The following is a 23,997-nucleotide window of genomic DNA, read 5'->3' as shown; positions in this document are numbered from 1 at the left end:
CAGCTATTCTTCTTGGTGCTTCTCTTGAAGATCTTTTACCTGCTTAGGTGACTTGAGATTTTTTTTTCTAGTCTTACTTACATCAGTTGATTCAATTGGCAATGTCTGGATCTTTGGACATCCTATTGCTTCCCGGTTGTTTGCCTCTTGGTCCTTCTTTACTTCTTATCTTGATGCATTCTTTGCTCAATAGATTTCATGTCTTTAGTTTCTTATGTTTGATCTGCACCTGATTTTTCTTGATCTATTTTAAGCTCTTTTGAATTTATGTTGTGTGGAGAGGATTCATCTTCAATAAACTCTACTTTGGCATTGGTCTCCATTTGAGTTTTACTCAAGGAATTTGTGATGTCGCCTTCTTGGTCGTCATTCTTTGTTGTCTTTGAAGACAACATCTTGTTTGCACTCCATATCTCTAAAACCTTTTAGGCCATTGTCATTCCCAATATGATGTTATCTATTATATCTTTTGTTGTGATCACGTGCAACTGGGCTATGATGGTTTTTGCACTTATCTGAATGGTTGTAGAAATGATTCCCCAACATTCTTCTTGCTTGTTTTTAGATATGCTAATGAATTCAAGAGCATGATGTTATCTATTATATCTTTTGTTGTGATCACGTGGAACTGGGCTATGATGGTTTTTGCACTTATCTGAATGGTTGTAGAAATGATTCCCCAACATTCTTCTTGCTTGTTTTTAGATATGCTAATGAATTCAAGAGCATCCTCGAGCTGTGGTTGGCCACATTTTTTCCAAGTGTGAAATAACATGACATTCTTGTCTATCTAAAAATCTAGCTTTACTTCACTTGTTAGATTTCCTTCATGTTCACCAGTAATGTTGCACTTGATCTTCTTAGGATTTCTTTCTGTATGGACTAATTTTATTGTGGCAGTGTCCTTGGGTTGAGATTTTTCTATATCTTCTTTTCTTTGACCATTTGCTTTAGTTGATGTTGACTCGTATGAATGTGATAATGCACCATTTGCTTGCAATTTTGAGTATTGTCTGCCTGCATTTGAGTAACCTTTGATCTTAGAAGATTTCCTGTACTTTTTGGAAAAATATGTCTCTTAGGAGGAGATTTTGGTGGTGACCTTTTTTATCTTTAGCTTTACTTGAATTTGAGCTATGCTTCACCTATTCTGGCAGCTTGAGGTTTTGCACCATATGAGATAATCTTTGACTTCAATCTTGCCATCTATAAGGGGTTGTACAAGTTCATGGACATGCTGATATTCATTGCCATTTGCATCGTGATATGCATATGTGAGCTTCGTCTTATGCAATTGCTTGAACACTATTGGATTTGTTCGCTTTTGACTTTGTCTTGAGGAAGTCAAGTGAAACTTTTGTCCTTGATAATCTTCATACTGGCACTTGTCATCATCTTTTGAGAGAAATTTGAGTCAACTAGGAACTTTCAACAACCATTTGGTCTTTTAATGGCTTATGATTTGAAGAGGGCTGGTTCGAAGCTCTAGGGCTTCTAATTGACATTGTGTTTTCTGGTACAAGAGCTAAGTTTGATAAATTTACAGCTCTCCCCTTCCTAGGGTGATCACTAAATCTTTCTCCATGATGAGAGTTCAAAACTATTTGGCTCTGGTCTAATCTCACCTTTTGGGATTGTGAAGGCATATTGTGTGTAGTATTGTTGATGTTTGACATTTGGAAGCCTTCTGCATTGTTTTCTATGTACCTTCATGAAACATGACAAATAATTCCCCAAGTCAAGCTATAGATAGCATTATCTTCACCTTGATATTATCTATCCCATGGGTTGCCTTTGATATGAGCTTCTGTGGTTTTAGGACCCAAGGCATCATAGATCTTAGACTCTCGTCTATATCTACAACTATTTTGGTCAAAGAATATGATGGTCTCGTCACAGCATCAAAGCTTGATTTTTGATGGAGGCTCGGAGGAGGGGGGGGGGGGGGGGGGGGGGGGGTCACTCTTTAGTACCCCCTATATAACATGCATTCGCAGGGTATTAAAAAAACCATCTTTTAACATGTTTGAATGAATAAAAATACCCCTTATTTTAGGATTTGTTTCCAAAATTGAATATAAAAACCCCTTATTTTAATGTATCTCTATTAAATTACCTAAATTTTTTGCATTTTAAAACCCATCCTATTGAACTCACATTATATATTAACATGATTACATAGTGCACCCCCCAAGGATGGAGGAGAGTTTGGCTCTGAACAGATTTTTTGGTTTACTCGTGTAATGTCATTTAGCTCTAGAGAAAATGGGTTGTAATAGATTCTATTCTCTGCAATGAACCATTCTAACTGATCTATCACTGGACACACTTCTATGAGCTGGTATGTGGGTCATTCAAACACTGGTTCATCCTTTTTGTACATTTGCCATCCTTGGTCTACATAGTGTGCATATGAATTATGTGTGGCATACAATGCTAATAGAATTTGTTTTGATGTGTTCCTTAGACTCGTGAATGATTGCACACTAGTTGTAATGGATGCAACATCATTTGCAAAACTTACACTCTTTTCGACCTTCAATGATAACGGGACACTTTGACCATATTCATGTACGAATTTGTTGTTCAAAGAATCAATTTCAATCTTTTCAAATACCTGTGCATCTTCATGAAAATTTTGACTTTGACGTGCTTTTACTAGTGCTTCTAATGTTAATGCAAAATCATCTGATTGCATCAAAAATGAGGGGTTAGATGCACTTACATCGCAACTTTCATTTCCAATTTACTCTCTGCTCTGATTGGCAGTTGCTATGTCCCTATTGTCTAGATTTATTGGACAATCCTCTAGGAAACGTTCACCTTTTCTTCCACAATCTAAGCAATACACCATTATTGGTGATATTTCAATTGGTTCGTCCATTGTAAGCTCAGTCTTTGCTTCTGTATTTTCCAAGTTGTTAGCTTCTTCTTTTAGAACACTGAGCATCAAGCTATAAACTGCTCCATCTTTATCTTTGTACCGTCTTTGACTTGGTTCTCTCATTATCTGGCTTTTATTGGTTGGTATGTTGGATGTTCCATTTTTGGCTCTTGACTGTAGATCTGACTGTTATAATCCATGTGCAATGATCGTGATTGCATATGCACCAACTAGATGGTTTGATGGCTTGTGCAGATATATAGATAAACTCATGGGTCTATTTTTTGCACTTCATCTTTGAGCTTGCAATACTGGTTCCATTGAAATCTGTGAGTTCTTTGGATTTGGCTTGGCTCTGATCAATAGGATCATGGATCCTGTACTACTTTTGCTCCTCATAAAATACCTATGGCCTTCTAAATTTGTATACAAAACCTCATCTCCATTGTAGCCATAGAGCTGTAAAACTTTCTCTATTGCATTTATGTCTTTACTACTATCATTAACTAGCTCTGGTCCACTTGAACTCTCAGCTCCCATGTTGTGTTGGTCTATAAAGTTGTCTCCTCACAGATTCTTTTGTTGCATGGTAAAATTCTTCCTTCTTAGGTTGAAAGAATTGCTTGTGCCCAAGAAATTTTGGTAGTTGAATACTTTCTATACACACAAGAGTTGGGCAACTCTAGATCGAATGCATTAGAATTTGAAAGGATGAAAAACTATGGCTTTAAATAACTTGATCTGCAATCACATGTACCCTTGGTGATAACAAGCTATCTTTGGAGCGCCAAAGCTTCTTGGGACCACCAAAGAATAAATTGCTATCTTCAAAGCACCAAAGATAAAATTTCACTATTTCAAGATATTTTTGCCCAAGGTGATTTTCCTAGGTTTTTACATGTAGTTGCAAGTCTCTCCACTAAGTTTCACAAAGTTTGACCTATATGTGAGTGGTTTACCATCCCTTTTTATCCTCTCTTGAAGGTTTCCATCTGTTTTGATATTTCAAGTCTTTGCACAGCTTCACACATGTTCAAACTTGCTCAAGAGCTCTATAATGTTCAATGGAAGCCATGTCAATGAAAATTTTGTCAAAATCACCTTTCTTGTAGAAAATTTATCTTATGTGCACCTAAGATAAATTCTTCAAATTTTGAACTGTGACAAGTTGAATAGGGTTATTATGATAAAACAAAGCTAACCCTCGTTTCAAAATCAAAAAATCACCTTTTTGGTAGAGAATTTATATATGTGCGCTTAAGATAAACTCTTCAAAATTTGAACTTTAACTAGTTGAATAGGGTTCTTATGATAAGACAAAGCTAACCCTACGATAATAAAAAATCACCTTTCTGGTAGAGAATTTATCTTATGTACGCCTAAGATAAAACTCTCCAAAATTTGAACTTTGACCACTTGAATAGGGTCCTTATGATAAGACAAGTCACAAAGCTAACCTTGGTTTCAAAATTAAAAAATCATCTTTCTTGTCAAAATTTATCTTATGTGCACCTAAGATAAACTCTTCAAATTTTGAACTTTGACCACTTGAATGGGGTTCCTATGATAAGACAAAGCTAACCCTAGTGTCAAAATTTAAAAAAATAACCTTTCTGGTAGAGAATTTATCTTAAGTACGCCTAAGAAAAAATTCTCCAAAATTTAAACTTTGATCACTTGAAGAGGGTTCTTATGATAAGACAAAGCTAACCCTCGTGTCAAAATCAAAGAATCACCTTTCTGGTAGAGAATTTATCTTATGTGCACCTAAGATAAAATTTCCTTGTTTCAACATATTTTCTATCAATGTGACTTGTTTAGGTTCTTATATGTGATTTCAAGCTTGTTCAATGAGTTTCATAAAGATTGGAATAATTACCAGTGTTTTGTCACCCTTTTCGATCCCGTAGTCAAGGTTTCCAATTTTTTTGGTGTTTGTTACCATATACATGTGGTAGTGATGTGTGTGAACACACTAGGACTGCCGGGGCATATTTTCCCTCTTAAGGAGGGTTTTTCCCCTGTGCATTGTATATACGCCCATCACTCTAGGGCTATCTATCTTTCCATTGTACACTAAGTAACACACTCTCTATTGTGTGCCTTGAGCTTCCTTCGTCTTCTCCAAGCTGTGTGCGTTTCTCTGCAACCCTAATTCCAATAATTGGTATCAAAGCAGGTTACGTCCTCTCGGGCTTAGTCGCCAGCTACTCCAGCACACGCCTGCTCACTTTCTCTGATTACATTGAGGTTTGGCTAGCGTTCACAGGTTGATAAATATTTCGAGTAGGCTCGTAAGAGCTCAATCTGCTCATATTTCTGATTCAGGCTCATTTCGGCCTCTGTTTCCACTACAGGCAGGTCTGCACAAGCAATTTCATCATTTTGTACAGAATTTCTGTCAGTGCCGTTTTCTACATAACATGCGCCTTACAGTCTTCTACGGTTTGTGCTATATAGCACGTGTTGTTCTCGCTCCGTTTCTCCTATTATTGGGCAGTTTTCACATCAGGTGCAGCATTTACCATGGCTGACAACAACACAGATGTCTTCAAGATGTTTGCTACTAAGAACAGGTTTGGATGGGGACAATTACCTTATGTGAGCTTATATGATGCAACACGTTCTTGTGTCGAAGGGCGTCTAGAATATTGTGCAAGGCATTGATGTATGTCCTAGTTCTGAGGATGTAGGCGATGTTGAGGATATTGCAGGTCTTGCTGCAAGGATTGCTGGTATTAGAGTTGTTTTGCCTACGGTAGAACAAGCTCGTTTGGATGAAAAGGATGCACAGGCTCATGCATTGATTGTGTTGTCTGTGAAGCGCACCATTGTTCCTCACCTTCGTTCAACAAAATCTACAAAACAAGCTTGGGATATTTTGGTTGGTCTTTATGCGAGTCCCAATGAGGCTAAAATTGCTTTGCTACGTAAAGAGTTGGAGTCGAAGATTATGCATGAGGAAGATGATATGGATACTTTCCTTGCTAGTGTCAAGGATATCAATGAGCAACTTATTTCTGTAGGTGAAGTCATTTCAGACAGTTCCCTTGTGCAGACTGTTCTTGATGTCTTACCAGATTCTTACCAGACTTTTGCTAGTACTTGGAGACTTATGACCCAAGGAAATCCAGAAGTTGTCAAGTTTGATGTATTATGCACATTGCTGTTGCAAGAGTTACTTTCCTAAAAAAACAGGACTAGACACATGCAGTTGAACAGGCTTTTATTGCTTCTCAAAGAAAGTGTGGTAATAGCAATGCAGCCACTTCTTATGGTTCTGCTGCGAGTGGCAAAACTTATGTTCCCAATGCTTCTGCTGGCAGCACATCGTCTGGCAATTATAGTGATAAGGGCAAAAAGAAGATGCATTGCCATTATTGTAAAGCTATGATCACTTGATCAAGTAGTGTCCTAAGTTAAAGGCCAAAGAGGCTAAGAAGAAAGAGGGTGGTTCCACTGCAAATGTTGGTTCCACTACAAATGCATCCATTGTTGAGTCTTCAGTAAAAGGAGACTGTAATGCTGATGTTGATGCAGAATGGGCTTTTAGCGCAGAGTGCACTTACAATCCTGCTGTCCATGATGCATGCTTGTCAGTTGCTACAGATTCACATGTGTGGTATTTCGACAGTGGTGCTACAAAGCACATTATCTCACATCGTGAATTATTCACCTCTCTCGACTCTGTCCCTCGTGGGAATTCAGTCACTTGTGCCAACAATGCCTCTTATCCGGTTCAAGGAGTTGGAAAGATTGTGCTTACTGCTGCAAATGGCAGTTCTTTCACACTCGTTGATGCACTTTATGTACCTGGGATCAAGAAGAATCTCTTGTCTATATCCGCACTTGCTAGACTTGGACTTGTAGTCAAATTTGTGGATGACAAATGTACAGTTCATGATCTCAGTTTTGGTGATGAAATTGTTGCATCTGGGCTTTTGTGTCGTGGGTTGTGTAATCTCACTTTGTATGACAAGTGTGGACAAAATTTTGCAAATGCAGCTGCAGATTCAAGGGCTATTTCAGATGCAAAACTTTGGCATGCAGGTTTTGGTCATGTGAATTTTGCCAGTTTGCTGCATTTGCAGAAATTTGATATGGTTTCTTCTTTGCCACCTCTTGAAGCACCTATCAAACATGTTTGTGAAGGCTGTATTTTGGGTAAGATGCAGCGTTCTAAGTTTCCAAAGGATGGTTCAGTTCGGGCCACATGCGGGTTGCAGCTTGTGCAAAGTGATGTTTGTGGGCCCATGCAAACTTCGTCCTTGGGCAATTACCTTTACTTCATGACTTTCATTGATGATTACGCCAAGCATGCATGGGTATTTCCGCTTAAAGCGAAGTCCAAAGTTTTTATGTGCTTCAAACAATTTCTGGCTATGGCTAAAAAATGTCTCGAAATGTACTATGGGCACCCTCCGTTCTGATCGAGGGGGGGAGTATATGTCTCATGAATTCAATGCATTTTTGGCTAGTCGTGGGATAAAACACCAATGTACAGTGCCTTATACACCTCAGCAAAATGGTGTTGCTGAGAGGAAAAATGGGTCACTTACAAAAATGGCACAATGTATGGTCAAAAGTCAAGCTTTGCCACATGCTTTTTGGCTTGAGGCCATCATGTGTGCCACTTATGTACTAAACAAGTGTCCTACAAAAGCTTTGCATTCTATTACTCCATATGAAGCATGGAGTGATAGAAAGCCTTCTATTGAGCACATACGTGTTTTTGGCCGTTTGGCATATGCTTTGGTGCCACAAACTTAGCGCAGAAAATTGAATGATAAGACTGTCAAATGTATTTTTTTAGGTTATAGTGCTGAAAGAAAAGGTTACAGGTTGTATCATCCGCAACCAAAACGTATTCTGGTTTCACGGGATGTAGTCTTTGTGGAAGATTTTGTTCAGCCCTTGCTGTCATGTACTAGAGATAGTAATGTAAGCTCACAGGACATTTATGACACTTTGTTGCCTCTTTTCGGTGGTGGAAATACGAATGTAAGTTCCAATGAGGCAAATGTATAGCCTATGGGGGTTTCCTAAAATGTTACAGATCAGCCTCCTATTACTGATGCAGATGTACATGATCTACCGTTGATGAGGAAAGGGCTGAAATCGAGCAGGCTGGAGGTATGCCAAAATTGATGGTGCACACTTTGCGTGATAGTAAATTGGATGCGCTTTTGTCTAGTCGTACTTGTTCAAGCTCTCGCCATGCATCTTATGCATTAGATTGTTATGCTTTGGCTGTGTCTAGCTTACATAGTGTCGAGGAGCCTCTGTCTTTTGATTAAGCACAGAATTCAAAAAATTGGATGGCTGCCATGCAATCAAAATATGATGCACTTATAGAAAATGACACATGGACTTTATGTGATTTGCCTCCTGGCAAAAAAGCCATTGGTACAAAATGGGTTTAGAAGTTGAAATGCAAGTCGGATGGTGAGATTGATCGCCATAAGGCTCGACTTGTTGCAAAGGGTTATTCACAGCGAAAAGGCATAGATTATGAAGAGACTTTTCCTCCCACTTGTCGTATGACTACTGTGCGCTTTCTATGTGCGTTGGCAGCTCATTTTGGTTGGGATGTACATCAATCAGACATTGTTATTGCTTTCTTGAATGGTGACATATTTGAGGAAATTTATGTAACGCAACCTCGTAGTTTTGTCAAGAAAGGACAAGAGGACAAAGAGTGCCGATGTAAGAAGGCTTTGTATGGGTTGAAGCAATCTCCTCGTGCTTGGTATGAGAAAGCCGACACTCATTTGGTCAAACGAGGCTTTCGTAACAGTCCAACAAAAAGCACATTGTATGTAAAGCATGAGGGTGATGTATTTCTCATTGTGTTCTTTATGTCGACGATTTGCTGATCATTGGACCAAATGAGAGACATATTGCTGAATTTAAGGCTGATTCGAATGCTACTTTCAAAATGAAAGATTTGGGGCTGTTGCATCATTACTTGGGTATACAATTTAAGCAGTGTGATGGTGGTATTGCCTTGTGTTAGAAAAGTTACATAGAGACATTGCTATGTAAGTTTGGACTTGAGGATTGCAAACCTATTGCCACTCCCATGGAAACAAGTTTGAAGTTGAGTCTACATGATGATGGCGATCCAGCTGATGTCACTCTTTATCAAACTGCTATTGCCTGCCTCATTTATGTATGCAGCACGAGGCCGAATATTCAGTTTGCAGTCTGACAGGTCAGCAGATTTATGCATAGCCCAGGGTCTAAGCATTGGCAGGTTGTTTCCGCTACCTTAATGGCACTTTACATCTTGGCTTGTTTTATCCCAAGGGGGGATCATTGCCGCCAAACTTACATGCTTTTTTGGACTCAGATTGGGCTAGTTGTTTTGACATGCAAGCCTCTACTTCCTACTTAGGTGATACCCTTACCGATCACTAGCTAGTTTCAAGGATCCTTCACCTAATCCGTCCTACTAAACTAATGTTCTCAAGGTCCTTACCAAGTATCTCTACTCTTAAGCACCTTTCAGCCCTGATAAAGTCAAAAAATGTGTTACTCTAGCTGAAACTAGAGGAATTAATGGAAATTCAAGTGAATGCTTTGGGTTTTTCTCTAATCTAGGTTGCCTCATCCCCGACAGCAGCGCCAAAATGTTGGTCGGCTGCCAAGCCTCACCATACCGATGCTAGCAAAGCTAGAACCACAGACATAAAATGTGAATCTGTGGGATGTAGCTGACCCAACTAGTGCATGGAGGCTACAAGAGATAGCTAATCTCTTGGAAAACCCAAGCCTAGTGTGCTCTCACCTAGATCGGTTTCAGGTGTGTGTTAGACAGCAAAAGCCACTTTCCTTAATGCAAGCTTGATTCGATGAATTTGTATAGCTATGGTGCTCTGAATGCAACAAAAATTAATTCCTAGCATGTGCAAAGTATCCTCAACATCCCTATGTGCTCAAAAGTCATTTTTGACACTCTGGCAAAATAGTGTATAAGATAAACAACATGTTTATCACAAGCCTAACTGTTGATTTCATGTAGCTATAATGCTCCAAATGCAATGAAATTTGCTACGTAGAATGTGCAAAGTATTCGCAACACTCTCATGTGCTCAAATGTCATTTTTGACACTCAGACAAAATTGCACATAAGATAAACAACCTACTTTATGTCAGTCAATTTCGGACTCTGAAGCCCTCTATCGCTTCCTTAGGACATGCTCTATCTATTCCTATGGTCAAAAACCGTTTGGATGCTTGTGTGGTATGTAAGGAACAAAAATAGCTTGTAGACGGACATGCCTGAAACCCCAACTTCATCGTAAGAAACTTACGTAGAAAGAGAGAGTGTTGGTATGCTTGGATTTGCAATGCAACACCACACGAGGGAGACACGAAGATTGAAATAACAGAGAGCTTACAGGACTACACTGCAATGTATGCTAACTTTCATTATCCAAAACTTAGGTCCAAAGTTACAAAAATTGATTTTTATACCTTAGCCAAGGTTTAAAATGTGCAATGTCTGGGTGCCCAAGACATTTGAGGCTCCACAACTTATTATATCTACAACTTAGGCACACTAACTGACCTATTCTTACATCTTGGAACTCTCATTGAGCTCGTAGCACGTTACAATTATCACAATGGCTAAATAAATCGAGAAATTACAACACATGGCCATTTTGGGAAAATGTGGAAAATGTGTAGGGCTAATCTTCACTGCTTCATCATATTCATCTTTGATATGCATTCATAAGTTTTGGTCTTTAGCAGCTCCTATTAACTGACTTCAACTCAGTTAACACTAGTATTAGCTTATGAATGTCAAGTAGCTCTTAGAGACTAGTCCTTCCAAATTCCTTGTAGTTCACTAGTCAATGCAAGAGGGTCTAGCATTGGCTTGATCTATCCTTTGCAGATATATGAGGTTCGAGACGATTTAGTCTCAATTACATTACAATAATGCCAACAAGAGACTATATGTGTATCTTTTGGAGATGAGCTCTAGAGTGTTGTTCATGACATGTCTGAAGATGCAAAGTTAGAGTATCCATGCTCTAGCAAGACATAGCAAATTGACCCTCTTAGGATAGAGATGCCTCCTACAAACACAGATGCCACTTTGCAAGCACAAGATGAAAGATAACGAGCTTCATGCAATTTTGAGTTTTAACAATTTTATGATCTAAGCCAAATTGTTATGATATTAGGTTGATTGAAATGTATGCTAGTTGAGGGTTTTAGGGCCATTAAATGAGGTCCAATGCCTATAGAGTAGGATGAAGATCTACTATTAAAATGAAATTTTATATGCCAAAAATGTAGTACTTGACATGGTCTCCATGCCTATCTTTACAACTCGTTGATATGGGTAGTACAACTATTTTTGGGAGCCAATTGTGCTGCTCTTGGACTCACCTTGATATGTGTGCCAAGAGATTGAGTTAAGCTTAATAAAGGTTTGTTTTCTAGTGGTAAAAAAGGGCTAGAACATGTATTTTATAGAGCTCAAATCAAGCATTAACTACTCAATTTATGGTCATTTCAGTTCCCTCCACATATTTGGGCATCCATGTGCTGAGAAATTTAATGTGGATGCAAACAGAGTTGTGCTTGGAAATTTTTTGGTTCATACAAAAGCTCAATGTTAGGCTTGGCAATGCTTGGGTTGATATGTATGACATATGTGATGCCTTTATCTTTTACAAATGCACAAGTAGTTCTTAAAGGGCTTTCCATCCAGAATGTCATCACTTGGAATGATTTGGTTGTCAAATATGCCAAAGGAGATGCTCGCATGAAGTCATAAAGGGTTCTTGATGGGCCATATTTTTGGAATTTAATTATTTAGAATGTATTGATTAAGGATGTGCCCAACAACATAGCTATGACATGGGAGCTTTGATCTATTTTAAACATATCTGAAGGGAAGACCTTTCTCTGAATATTTTCATCTATGCTTGCACTCTGAATACTTGAAGCCTTATGCAAAACATTGAGATAAATGAGAGAATCCGCACTGTGATTCCTAGTTAGGGGTTGTTAGAGAAATATGTCATTGATGGTGGTGCATTGGTCGATACATATGCTAAATATGGTGACTTCACAAAATCATCCCTTTGCTAGGCAATACTTTAAAGATTTGTACACCGACCAGGGAGGGGCTATTGATGAAACATGTTGTGCCTATCAGTACTTTGGCCAAAATATATGCCAAATATGATTTATTTATTTTAAAGTGGACACCCACCATAAGAGGGCCTTAATGTCTACCCATAGAGTGAATGAGGTCAGAAAAGGTGTGAATGGATGGAGGGGGGAAAAAATAAATTGTCAAGTAGGGCAGGTGACGAGCAAAGATGGGGAAGGTTGTGGTGGGCCGAGCATAGCTCAAATGAGCTTGAGTATGAAGACGAAAGGGCAAAGCAATTCCTATGCCCCCTTTGATACGAGTCATGCCTGTTTTTGTACTACTCAAGGTTCCTAATGTCATGTTATCAAGCAGCCTTCCCGGTGGGAGCCATAAATAGAAAATGGAGTTGCAACATGCAAAAATGGGGGGTTAAAAAAAAGACAACATGGGGATTTTTGGGGGGATGCTCTCTCTCTCTCTCTCTCTCTCTCTCTCTCTCTCTCTCTCTCTCTCTCTCTCTCTCTCTCTCTCTCTCTCTCTCTCCCCCCATATAATCGAAAGCCTTAACCATGAGCTCCAAGGCTCTCTGGGACTCTCATCTCCGGAAGCTTAAGCCTCATGCTCAAAGCTCTAACTCTCTACCTCTCTCCCTCATTCTTAAACTAATATATCTCTCTTCCTCCATCATACATAGGATATAACTATATCCATAACCCTCAACAACACCATATTATCTTTCTATCATGACAAACTCTAACTATCTCTTACTTGACATTGTCAGGCATTTTTTGGATGAAGATAAAGCTAATCCATGCTAAAAAGCTTGCTCACTAGCCCCGAGTACATAGATGTACATAATGCTTTGAGTTTTTAGAGTGCTCTTGTAAAATTTATGTATAAAGGCTTGGTTATGCCTAATCATTTGCAAGAGTTTTGGGTTGGTCGAACTTCTAAAAGGTGGTTTTCAATGAGTATTTTTAGTCGTCTTGATAGCCGGTGAATTGGACTCATACATCATGAGTTACAAGCATGGGAAGTGGGCGGTTCCTTACTTAGAAAGTGGGTGCGGATGCATGCGAGGAAAGGCAAGTGGGCTAATTTGCAAGATTTAATTAGAAAAGGTGTGGCTGAGTATTTCTAGAAATAGCCGAAGTGATAAGCTCCGAGCCGGGCTTTACAGCGTTACATTCGGTGCTCAGAGTCACCTGCCACACCTCCAAGATTGCTCGGTGTGGGGAGCAAAGCAGAAAATTTATTGGCTTGAGTGGGGAGGTGGGAGGATGGTGCCAAGTGGCAATGGAGTAATCCCACATGGGGGGGAGCAAGTGGAAATTGGAGGGTATAAGGGGGGGAGTGGGTACCCCCTAAGGGTGTATCAAAGGAGCAAATGAAGTCTCCTTGCCTTGCTAATGAGGGCTCGAGGGTGTTGGGGGAGAGAGAGGGCACCATTTTCAGTTCCTACCTGCTACCCAGGCACCTAGGGTCCTTTTTGGTCCACTGGGCACCTCCTTTCCCACTTGCCTTGGTCAAAAAGTGGCCGACACGCCTTTTTCTACCCAAATTAAGCCCAAAATGGACCAATTAAAAGGTGACCAAAGAGAGAACCATGTTGGCTAAGAAGGAAGAGAAAATTCCTTAGTATAGAGCCAAAAAAAAAACCCTTTTTAATAGCTGCAATTCCTTGCACACCTTTTTCTTAACAGAGACTAGCTTTTTTGGAGCTTTTGAGAGATACCCCAACTTCGAAAGCTTGTAACTCTCTCATCTGTTGTCGGAATCAAGCATATGAATACTCTATGGAGGCCTACATGACACGAACTTCATCTTTATGGTCTTGGTTTTCATCAATTTCAATCATGGTTTGGGTTAGAGCTGTTTACAGGTGTTCAACATAGGTGTTTTTCGCAGCTTTATGGTGTTTCCTTCTGACGGTGTGGTTTGTGCAAGGCTATAGAGGTTCTTGTTTTCGTTCTTTTTTGCACGCTAACATCATTTTGGTACCCCCATGGAGAAGCAAGTGCTCCTATACTCCAACTCCTATGAAATATGTCTATTCTACAGACAGTGAATGTAAAAGGGATGTTGGACAACCGCCTATGTATGTGCAAATTGTGGACAGCACTTGAGGCGGTCGTATAATTGGATTGCAGCCTTTGGAGGGTCGTGAGGTTTTGTGAAGCCAAGAACTGGGGGCTGGGTTACCCAGTGTGAGGTGGATTAGGTACTAGAGCGATCCATCGACATCCCTTGAGTTTTCGACGTCACATGTAAGTGTTTTTGTGGCAATCAAACATGGTAGATGAGTTTCCACAGTTTCATGGATTGCCTAATGAAAATGCACAAACGTTTATTGAGAAGTTGAAAGTCAATTGCTTACTGCGCAATATACTAGGCCAAGCTATATTGTTGCAGCTGTTGCAATATAGTTTACAAGATGAGGCAAAAGTTTGGTTACACAATTTTGAGGAGTTGATGTAGGCACAAAATCCAGGGGTGGTTTTGGACTACAATCGTGTGAAGCAAGCTTTCCTGGCACAATACCGATCCATTGAAGTACCTGATGAAGTTTGGCATGAAATTCTAGGGTACACTCAGAGGGCTAATCAAAGTGTTGATGATTTTGTCATGCAGTTCACCTGTTTACGGGATAAATGGGCCCGGGCTTTGGGAAATGAGATCCCTCCATCCATGTTAAAGAAGGACCGTTTTGTGGCAAACCTAAAAGAAAGTCTGAAGTTCAAAGTTGAGCTGAAAAGGCCTGCCACCTTCAAGGAGGCAGTCGCCATTGCCAGAGAGAAAGAATGGAAAGCGCAAAGGCTTAATAAATACGCGAAATCAGTCCCTGAGAAAAATAATGGTAGCCAAAAGGAGGAGAATTAGGCAGAAGTTGGAGGCCAACTGTTCAAAGGACTACTAATGCCGAATAATTGCAACGGAATATGCAAGACATGATGACCATGATGCAGGAATTATGACTTAGTGTTCTTGGTGGTGGAGGTGGTCGTGGTCGTGGACGTGGTAGAGGGATGGCTCAGGCATGTGAGGCTCATCCTAATGCTAATGCGGATTGTGGACAAGGTGGTTTTGAGCCGCAGAGGAGGTTCATTCCTACTTGTTATAATTGTGGTGAGCTTGGTCACATCAGTACTTATTGTCCAAAGCCAACAAGGATGGGAGGGGATATGTTTCCACTTCCTCAATAGATTCCTAACAGAGCTAATGATTATGCATTGGATATACGGGGAGATCAAGGTACTGGCCAGGAAAATCAAGCTTCAACCTCTGGTGGTCATGTGGGCATTATGCGAGTCGAAAACAAAGACGCAGATGTGTTGCCAGTAGGCAAAAGAGAGAGGGAAGGCTATGCAGCACCAAGGCCTAGCAAAAAGGAAGAGAAGGAGAAGGAGGGTGAAGATGCGAAAGTCAAGAGAAATAGAAAGCCTCGTAGACAATTTGAAGTGACAGATTTGCCTTTGGGAGAAGGCCAAACAGCTTACAGTTTAAAGGAAGACCTGATTGGGAGGAAAGTAGATTGTACTTTTGGACAGTTGATGAATATGGTGCCCAAAATTAAAAGGCAGTGGAAGTCATTAGTGAATCCAAAAAAAGAGCCAAAGCATGGACAAGTCAGAGTGTTGTCTATGGGAGAGTTACCCGACATCTGTCTTGTGGTGAACGCTTGGCACAAAGATGTGGGAATGGGAGATGCCTACATTGATGAGGTGCTCAAGTTTGTGTGATCACACAGTCACGTGTCGAGAGATTGGGTCTCATTACATGTGGAAGCTGTGGGTTTTGATTCGACTAGCAAACCATGCCAAGGTGAAATGTTTTGGGATGATCAAGAATTTGGAAGTTGAAGTCTTTAACGTGAAAGTTATGGTGAACTTTCATGTTATTCCAGCTGATCTAGGAGCCTTTCCTCTCATTTTGGGATGACCTTGGTTGAGAGCTGTTGGTGCCATGCAAGATTGGGGCAAGGGCACAATCAGTGTGCATGGCAAGGAGGATGAAAAGAGGGTGTTTGATATGACTATTAAACAACCTATGGCACTTGAAGATGTGAGTGAGAATGATGAGTCCAAAACTATCAGTGTTCTGAAGACTCAGAAAGTAGCACTACTTCGAGTTCCAGTGATGAGGGTGAAGTGTCATTCTTGTTGTTGGAGGAGGAACAAAGAAGTTAGTGAAGTGCTACAATTATCAGGGAATATAAATGCTTCAATCCGTTTAGAGAAACTTGAAGAGTTGATGCAACCTAAACAGGAACTGCCAGTGAAGAAAGAGTTGATTCAAAATATGTTGAGTACTAATTTGACACAAGGAGAAAGAAGGGAGTACTTAGCAATGTTGGGCAGGTTTCCAAATCTTTTCATTACCTCATATCACGAAATAAGGGGTTTTGTTGGGGATCCCGTGAAGATCAAGCTAGTTGAAGGGGCAAAGCCATTATGGCAGAAATTAAGAAGGATGGGTAAGGAATATATGAATGCTTTAAAGGAAGAAGTGGATAAGCTTTTGGATGTAGGGTTCATTGTGCCAGTGGATAATGCTGAAGGGTGAGCCATGTAGTAGTCACCCCAAAGAAAGATGGGTGTTGGAGAGTTTGTGTTGACTACAAAGCCACTAAATGCGGTGACCAAGAAAGATCCTTACCCTTTGCCTTTTATTGATCAATTGTTAGATGCAATGGCTGGTTTTGAGAGATACAGTGTTTGTGATGGGTATTCAGGATACTTTTAGCTTATTCTTGCTCATGAAGACAGGAAAAAAACTACTTTTATCATACCATAGGGTTGTTTCTGCTTTTTTTGCCTTCCTTTTGGGTTGACAAATGGGCCAGGAGCCTTTGAAAGAAAAGTAGATTGGGTCCTTACCCCGTTCCTTGGGAAGTTTGTCAAAGGATTTATAGATGATTTCTGTGTATACAGTTCAAGAAAAGAGCATGTTCAAAAGCTTGAAATGACTTTTGCAAGGTATGATGAATGCGGGGGTCAGCTAAACCCTAAAAAATGTCATTTGGCACAGCCACGGGAAAGCTTCTTGGGCATGTTATTTCAGAAAATGGGATTGAAGCAGATCCAGAGAAAGTGGAGGCTTTGTTGTTACTATCATCTCCAAAAGACACTAGACAATTGGCCACTTTCATATAGAAAGTTAAATATTTGTCTTGCCTCGTACCCTTGGCATCGCAACTATTGTATCCATTGCAGCAAACAGTCAAGAATGATCCCTTGGAATGGTCCCATGACTATGACGAGGTTTTTGACAAAGTTAAAGAGGTTTTGAGTACTCTTCCCATTATGTAGGCTCCTGATTGGGAAAAGGAGTTTTATGTTAACCCATCAGTGGGAGATGATCCTATCGGGGCTATGTCATTGCAAAGGGGAAAGGAATCCAAGTATATGAATCCTGTTCATTATACTATCAGAGTAAAGACTCCTCATGAAAGATATTTTTTAGAAATTGAATTGGTGATGACCGGTATGGTTTATGCTTGCAGACAATTCAGACCCTACTTGCTGCAAAAGTCATTCACCTTCCTCACCAGCTATTCATTGCTTCTGTAGTTGTTCAATAATTCAAATATACCAAAAACAGTGATGAAATGAGTTATTGAGCTTCAGGAGTTTCAGTTCACCTTTTTGGTGGAGGAAAGTACTCAGGCTACCTTGGCAGATCTTCTCACTTATAAGGATACTTCGGTTTTGGTTAAAGAAGAGGTGGTGTGAAAGAAGGAAGTTAGGACTCTTGCCATCCCTAATGTTTCACTGTTATATTTTGATGGTTCTTATCGAAGAAGTCATGATGATGCTTTTGGAGGCATTTTTATTTATGATGCACAAGGAAAGCTTATGAGAAAGCAAGGGCTAAAACTTGATGCCAAAAGTAACAATGAAGCAGAATACATGGCTCTTGAAGGTGGTATGCATATTTGCTTACAAGTGGGAATTAGACGCTTGCAAATCAAGGGAGATGCTTTGTTGGTTGTGAAGGAAGTGTTGGGAGTATGGAAAAATAAGAACCCTAAATTGAAAAATTTATGCTTCAAAGTTTAAGCGTTGCTCAAAAAACTTGAAGCATGGAGTTTGCAGCATATTGAGACGTCTGTAAATGAAGAAGCTCATGATGTTGCCCAAGAGATGATCACTTGTTTGTTTGTGGTGAAGGCGGATGCCCCTTTATATCATGGGAGGGAAATCTTATCAAAGGAAGTGCATTTTCTATTGACAGGTGTTCTACCTGAAGGTTTACCGTCTTCTAAACAAGTATGCATTCATAAGAAAATCTAGGAAATACAAAATGCTCGATGATGTGCTTTACATGAAAGGAGTTGATTTGGTTTTGCGTCGTGTACCTTGGAAAGAAGAAATTTACAAAATCCTGGAAGAAAATCATGAGGGGTCTTGTGGAGGCCATTTTGCTATGAAGGTCATGTTGCATAAGGTCTTGCAAGAAGGTTACATATGTCCGCGTATTCAATGGGATGTTAATCATTGGTGCAAGTCATGTTTGCCTTGTCAAATAATGGGAAAGAGAATTTTGTTTTGAGGTTGAAGTCACGTAGAACCTTGTTCATCCCATTCATCATATGTGCAACTGAACTAGTTGCTCCTTGAGGTAAGGTACATATCCTTACCAGCCCTAAATGTGTTTTCATAGTTGTCAGATCTCTACTCTCAACATCTAACTGAAATTGATCGTACCCTGAATAGAGATCACCCGTTGAGTAAATTGACATTCCTACAAACGCCTCTGTAAATTCATCCACTGTTGGTCTTGTACCCACATTCCTGATGGTAGCCTTGTTTGCAGGTTGCATATCTTGTATGAACCGCAAAGATCCATTCTTCTTAGGCACAGTGAACCACCTGTTCGAATATGGCGCACAAGAAGGCTCCAAAATACCCATGCTAATCTTTTCATTGAGTAGTTCTATTAGCTTTGGCAAATTTGCTTTTGGAGCCGAGATTGGACGTAAATTTCAAGGTACAAGAGGGATAGTGAAGGTCGCCATAGGTGCAACAACACTAGGATCAACACACCCTATCTCATGTAGCTATTTCATGCTATAGTAGCACTCTTCCCTTGTATGGTTTGTCCATTTCCTCTCAATTTTGCACCATTTAGGCTCCCTCGAATCACACTTTATTAGAGGAGTTAACCTCTTAACCATGTCATCGATATACTTTTCTTGATCGATATGTGTTGTTGGTTTTGAAATGGAATCACTCATCTGTGAATCACTGTGTTGAGAGGATGTGTCATCCTCTTGACTCTTATAATCCTTTTCTTTATATTCCTCACAGTTATCCACCAGATAAAGAGCTGCTTTGGTCAATTCGTTTAGCATAAGGCTCCTCATCATATGCAGATCCTTTTAAAGGCCCGCATATCTCATTCCCTGGATAAAGATCAATATTAATCATGCCTGTGTAGGTAGTTCCGCTCTCAGACAGAACTTGACATATCTCTTGAGCTGTAATGCCACTTTGCGTACTAATTCTCCTTCTTTTTGTTTAAATCTATGAATTTGCAATACCATATTGTGAGCTATGCCTTTTTGCAAGAATTCTTTGATGAATTCCTCAAACAGCTCATCTAGAGTCTCAAAATTTTGTCTTTTCACTGACTCGAACCATGTAGCTGTATCATCTTCCCGAGTCAATCCAAATCCACAAATTGTGTCGCAAAATTCGTGGTCTCTAGGATCTTTATTTCTAGAGTATTTTTTGTTTACCCATTTCTGGACTTGGGATGATCTAACTTGTCGATTGTCTACAAGTCTAATCATAGACTCTCCCAATTATTTTCTTGCTTCAGGCCTTCTACTATGTGTAGGTTCTTCTTTGATTTCATCTTCTAGTTCATATACTTGTGAGTGTCTCACAATAGATAGGTCTTCTTGGAACTCTCTCTCAATTTTTACTCTTTCTCCATAATGTAACCCTCTTGTAGTCAATCTAATGGTTGGTCCTTGACCTTCACTCAAATACGGATATGATGGAAATGGTAGTGGTGCACTTGGTCTTGGGTTGATCAGATAACCACCTCTATTGATATCTAGACTTGGTATGGCATCTTGATGATTGTGGTGTATTTGGTCCCACATTGTCATTGGTGGATAGATCGGTATTTTTACTCTCCTTGTCTGGTTCGTTTGATACCTGATTGTATATTGGTCTTCTTCAAAGGGATTGGTTGTTCTGGTGGAGATTGGTCCATTAGGGAGATTTACTTGAGGAGGCATGTCTGTCATCTATGTGATCATTTCATCTCTTTGAGTCTTTCACACTTGTTGATGCACTTTATGTTCGTGGGATCAAAAAGAATCTTTTGTCTGTATCTACACTTGCTAGATTTGGTCTTGTAGTCAAATTTGTAGATGACAGATGTACACTACATGATCTCAGTTTTGGTGATGAGATTGATGCATCTGGCATTTTATGCCATGGGTTGTATAAGCTCACTTTGTAAGACAAGTGTGGGTAGAATTTTGCAAATGCAGTTGTGGACTCAAAGGCTATTTCAGATGCAAAACTTTGGGCATGCGTATAATGTGCTTTGTAGCACCAGTGTCAAAATACCACACATGTGAATCTGCAGCAAAATTGACATGCATGCATCATGGACAGCAGGATTATAAGTACACTCTACACTAAAAGCCCATTCTACATCAACATCAGCATCACAGTCTCCTTTCACAGACGACTCAACAATAGCTACATTTGTAGTGGAACCAGCATTTACAATGAAACCACACTCTTTCTTCTTAGCCTCTTTGGCCTTCAACTTAGGACACTGCTTAATCAAGTGATCATTAGCTTTACAATAATGGCAATGCATCTTCTTTTTGCCCTTATCATCATAATTTTGAGACGAATTGCTGCCAGCAGAAGCATTAGGAATAGGTGATTTTCCACTCGTAGAAGAATCATAAGAAGTGGTTGCATTGTTGTTACCACCCTTTCTTTGAGCAACAATAAAAGCATGCTCAATTGCACGATGTCTAGTCCTGTTTTTTCTAGAAAGTGACTCTTGTAACAACAATGTGCATAATGCATCAAACTTGACAACTTCAGGATTTCCTTGGGTCATAAGTCTCCAAGTACTAGCAAAAGTTTGGTAAAGAATCTGGAAAGGCATTAAGAACATTCTGCACAAGGGAACTGTGTGAAATGACTTCACCTGCAGAAATAAGTTGCTCATTGATATCCTTGACAACAGCAAGGAAAGTATCCATGTCATCTTCCTCATGCATAATCTTCGATTCCAGCTCTTTACGCAACAATGCAATTTTAGCCTCATAAGGCCAACCAGAATATCCCAAGCCTGTTTTGCAGATTTTGCTGAATGAATGTGAGGAGTAATATTGTGCTTCACAGACAACGCAATCAATGCTCGACACTTCTTAATCGACCTGCAAATGCTCGCCAAAGCTCATCAAAATTGGAGAAAGTGAGCAAGCGTGTGCTGGAGCTACTAGCAACTAAGCCCGGGAGGACTCAACTTGCTCTGATACCAATTGTTGGAATTAGGGTTGCAGGAAAACAAACACAACTTGGAGAAGACGAAGAAAGCTCAAGGCACACAATAGAGAGTGTTTTACTAAGTGTACAATGGAAAGATAGATAGCCCTAGAATGATGGACGTATATACAATCCACGGGAGGAAAACCCTCCTATAGAGGGGAAAAATGTCCCAACGGTCCTAATTGTGTTCACAAACATCACCACCACCTGTATATGGTAACAATTTTGAGGCCTTAAACGATTTTTTTTTAAATATTGACCAATAATGAATGACCCAAAAGGTCTTTGATTGTTATTTAGGGATTGCACTAAATGTTCTAGAGCTACTCTGGAGCTTGCTTTTGATAAAAGAAGTTTTTGAATCCGATATCGAGACCTCAAGTTATGGCCAAACCAATCTTCTATCGCATTCAGTCTTCCTGTAGGCCAATTCTGGCAATTTCAGAGTGTCAACACTAGATGCATGCTTTGATCCACTTAGAGATGTCTAAATTTGGTTTTGGAATAATATTTAGGATTCTAAGGTCAAAAGAAAGTCCTTTGACTAGTTAAAGTTCCTGTCTATTCTCAACTTTTGCATGGAGTCTTCATACGCGTATGATGTATCCTGACTCAGAATTGCTCCAAACTTTAACTATAGACTCTCCTTGATGTACTCTAACCACTCCAAGTCTTAGTTTGTGATTCATACACTTTTAGACAAGTCTATCACTCCTTTTTCTATTTGGTTGCTTGCAACTTCTCTAGGAGGTTAGCTAAGACAAAAGTGATCCAAATTGAATGAAACTTAGTCTCTAAGCCTTTTTTGTGCTGGCAAACATGTTTGTAAGCTCAAATGTAAGTTTTGGCCTCTAATTTGGGACTTGAGACATCATACACATATGATATCTTTTGTGGAAAAATGAAGTGACTTTTATCCCACTGACTCTTTATCACTCAAGCAACCCTCAACAACTTTCAGAATTCAATTTTAACACTTTTTGTACAAGTTATGGTCAATACAAGCATGAACCTTGTCCAATTTTCGTCTTTTGACACTTTTTAGTCCAAATGTGCTGCAAATTCAATGAAATTTTTCCTAGGGGCTTCTTTTATGCTTTAGGATACTAGGGTATACTCAGATGTCTGATTTGACCCAGATCTGGCCTAAAACTCTTCATACGCGTATAATGACTTTGGGCTCAGATTTCACTTATGTCTCTACCCAAGGTGCTCCTTGATGCATATAGCAAGAATATGTGCTCACAAACAAATTTGGATATAACATATGCACAAAAATACTTTTTTTTTCTCTTTTACCTTCTTGGAACTGCAAGAATCTTCTTAAATTCAAAGATATGTGTCCAAATTGAGTTGGAATTTTGTAAACAAGCTTAAATCATCATTTCCAAACCTCCTATGTGGTCAGAAGTGCAATATGACCTTTAGACCTTGACTTGAGACATCATATGGGTATGATATCTAAGTGCTCAAAATCTTGGAATTGTCTTTATCTTAGGTCCCCCTTATCACATAAGCAACAAGAATATGTGATCATAGCAAAGTTTAAAGTTCAAAATTTCTCTCAAAAAAAAAAAAAAACATGTCGCCTTCCATGAAGTGCAAAATCACACCTTTTTCTCAAGGTATATGTCCAAAATGATTCAAACTTGGTGAGCATGCTCAAAACAATGTGCCAAAGCACCCTATCATAACAAATGGTCAATTTGGTTCAAAAAATGGCCTAGGAGACATCAGACGGGTATGATGTCTATGTGCTCCAACTACAATGAAATTTGGTCTCTAAGCTTGTTTTGTGGTGCTAAACACCCTAATAAGCTATGATGTCATATTTGGTATCTAAAATTGACCTTTACACATCATACACGTATGATGTCTAACTGGTCAAATTGAAGTGAAACTCACTCTAGAGGTCCTCACTACACTGGTAACCCACAACAGCTTTCAAAATTCAATCCCAACACTTTTTATGCTAGATATGATCAATTCAAGCATTCACTTTGCCTAGATTTGTCTTGTGGCCTTTACAAGCCCGACAATTCTTCAAATTCAATGGGATTTTGCCTATTTTCTTCTCAGCTGCTCTAGATCACAAGGGTGATCATAAGGCCAATAGAAATAAGAAGCCCTTTTTTCAAGAGCACATACAATTGACATGCATGTTTGCACGAGAAGAGCAAAAGTGCAACAAGCTACTCTCATGACTTTGGAGAGCGAAAATGTAGGGAGCGATCATCAACATCCTTGATTTCAAGGATGACCACTTTCAAGTATTTTTGTTTAGTTAGTCAATATTGAATAATGCATTTTGGGTCTATACTTGTAAACATGCAACTACTTTTCACATGAAATGCCACTGTTGATCACTCTTCACCATGCCCCATAGTCACCACATAGCATCAAATGACATTGTGGGTTGTAGAGACAACCATGGAAAATGGAAATGTGTTGTAAACCAATTG

Source organism: Adiantum capillus-veneris, chromosome 3 (genome assembly GCF_014529385.1).
Source record: "Adiantum capillus-veneris isolate H3 chromosome 3, ASM1452938v2, whole genome shotgun sequence".
Lineage (NCBI taxonomy): Eukaryota > Viridiplantae > Streptophyta > Polypodiopsida > Polypodiales > Pteridaceae > Adiantum > Adiantum capillus-veneris.
This window is presented reverse-complemented; position numbering follows the sequence as displayed.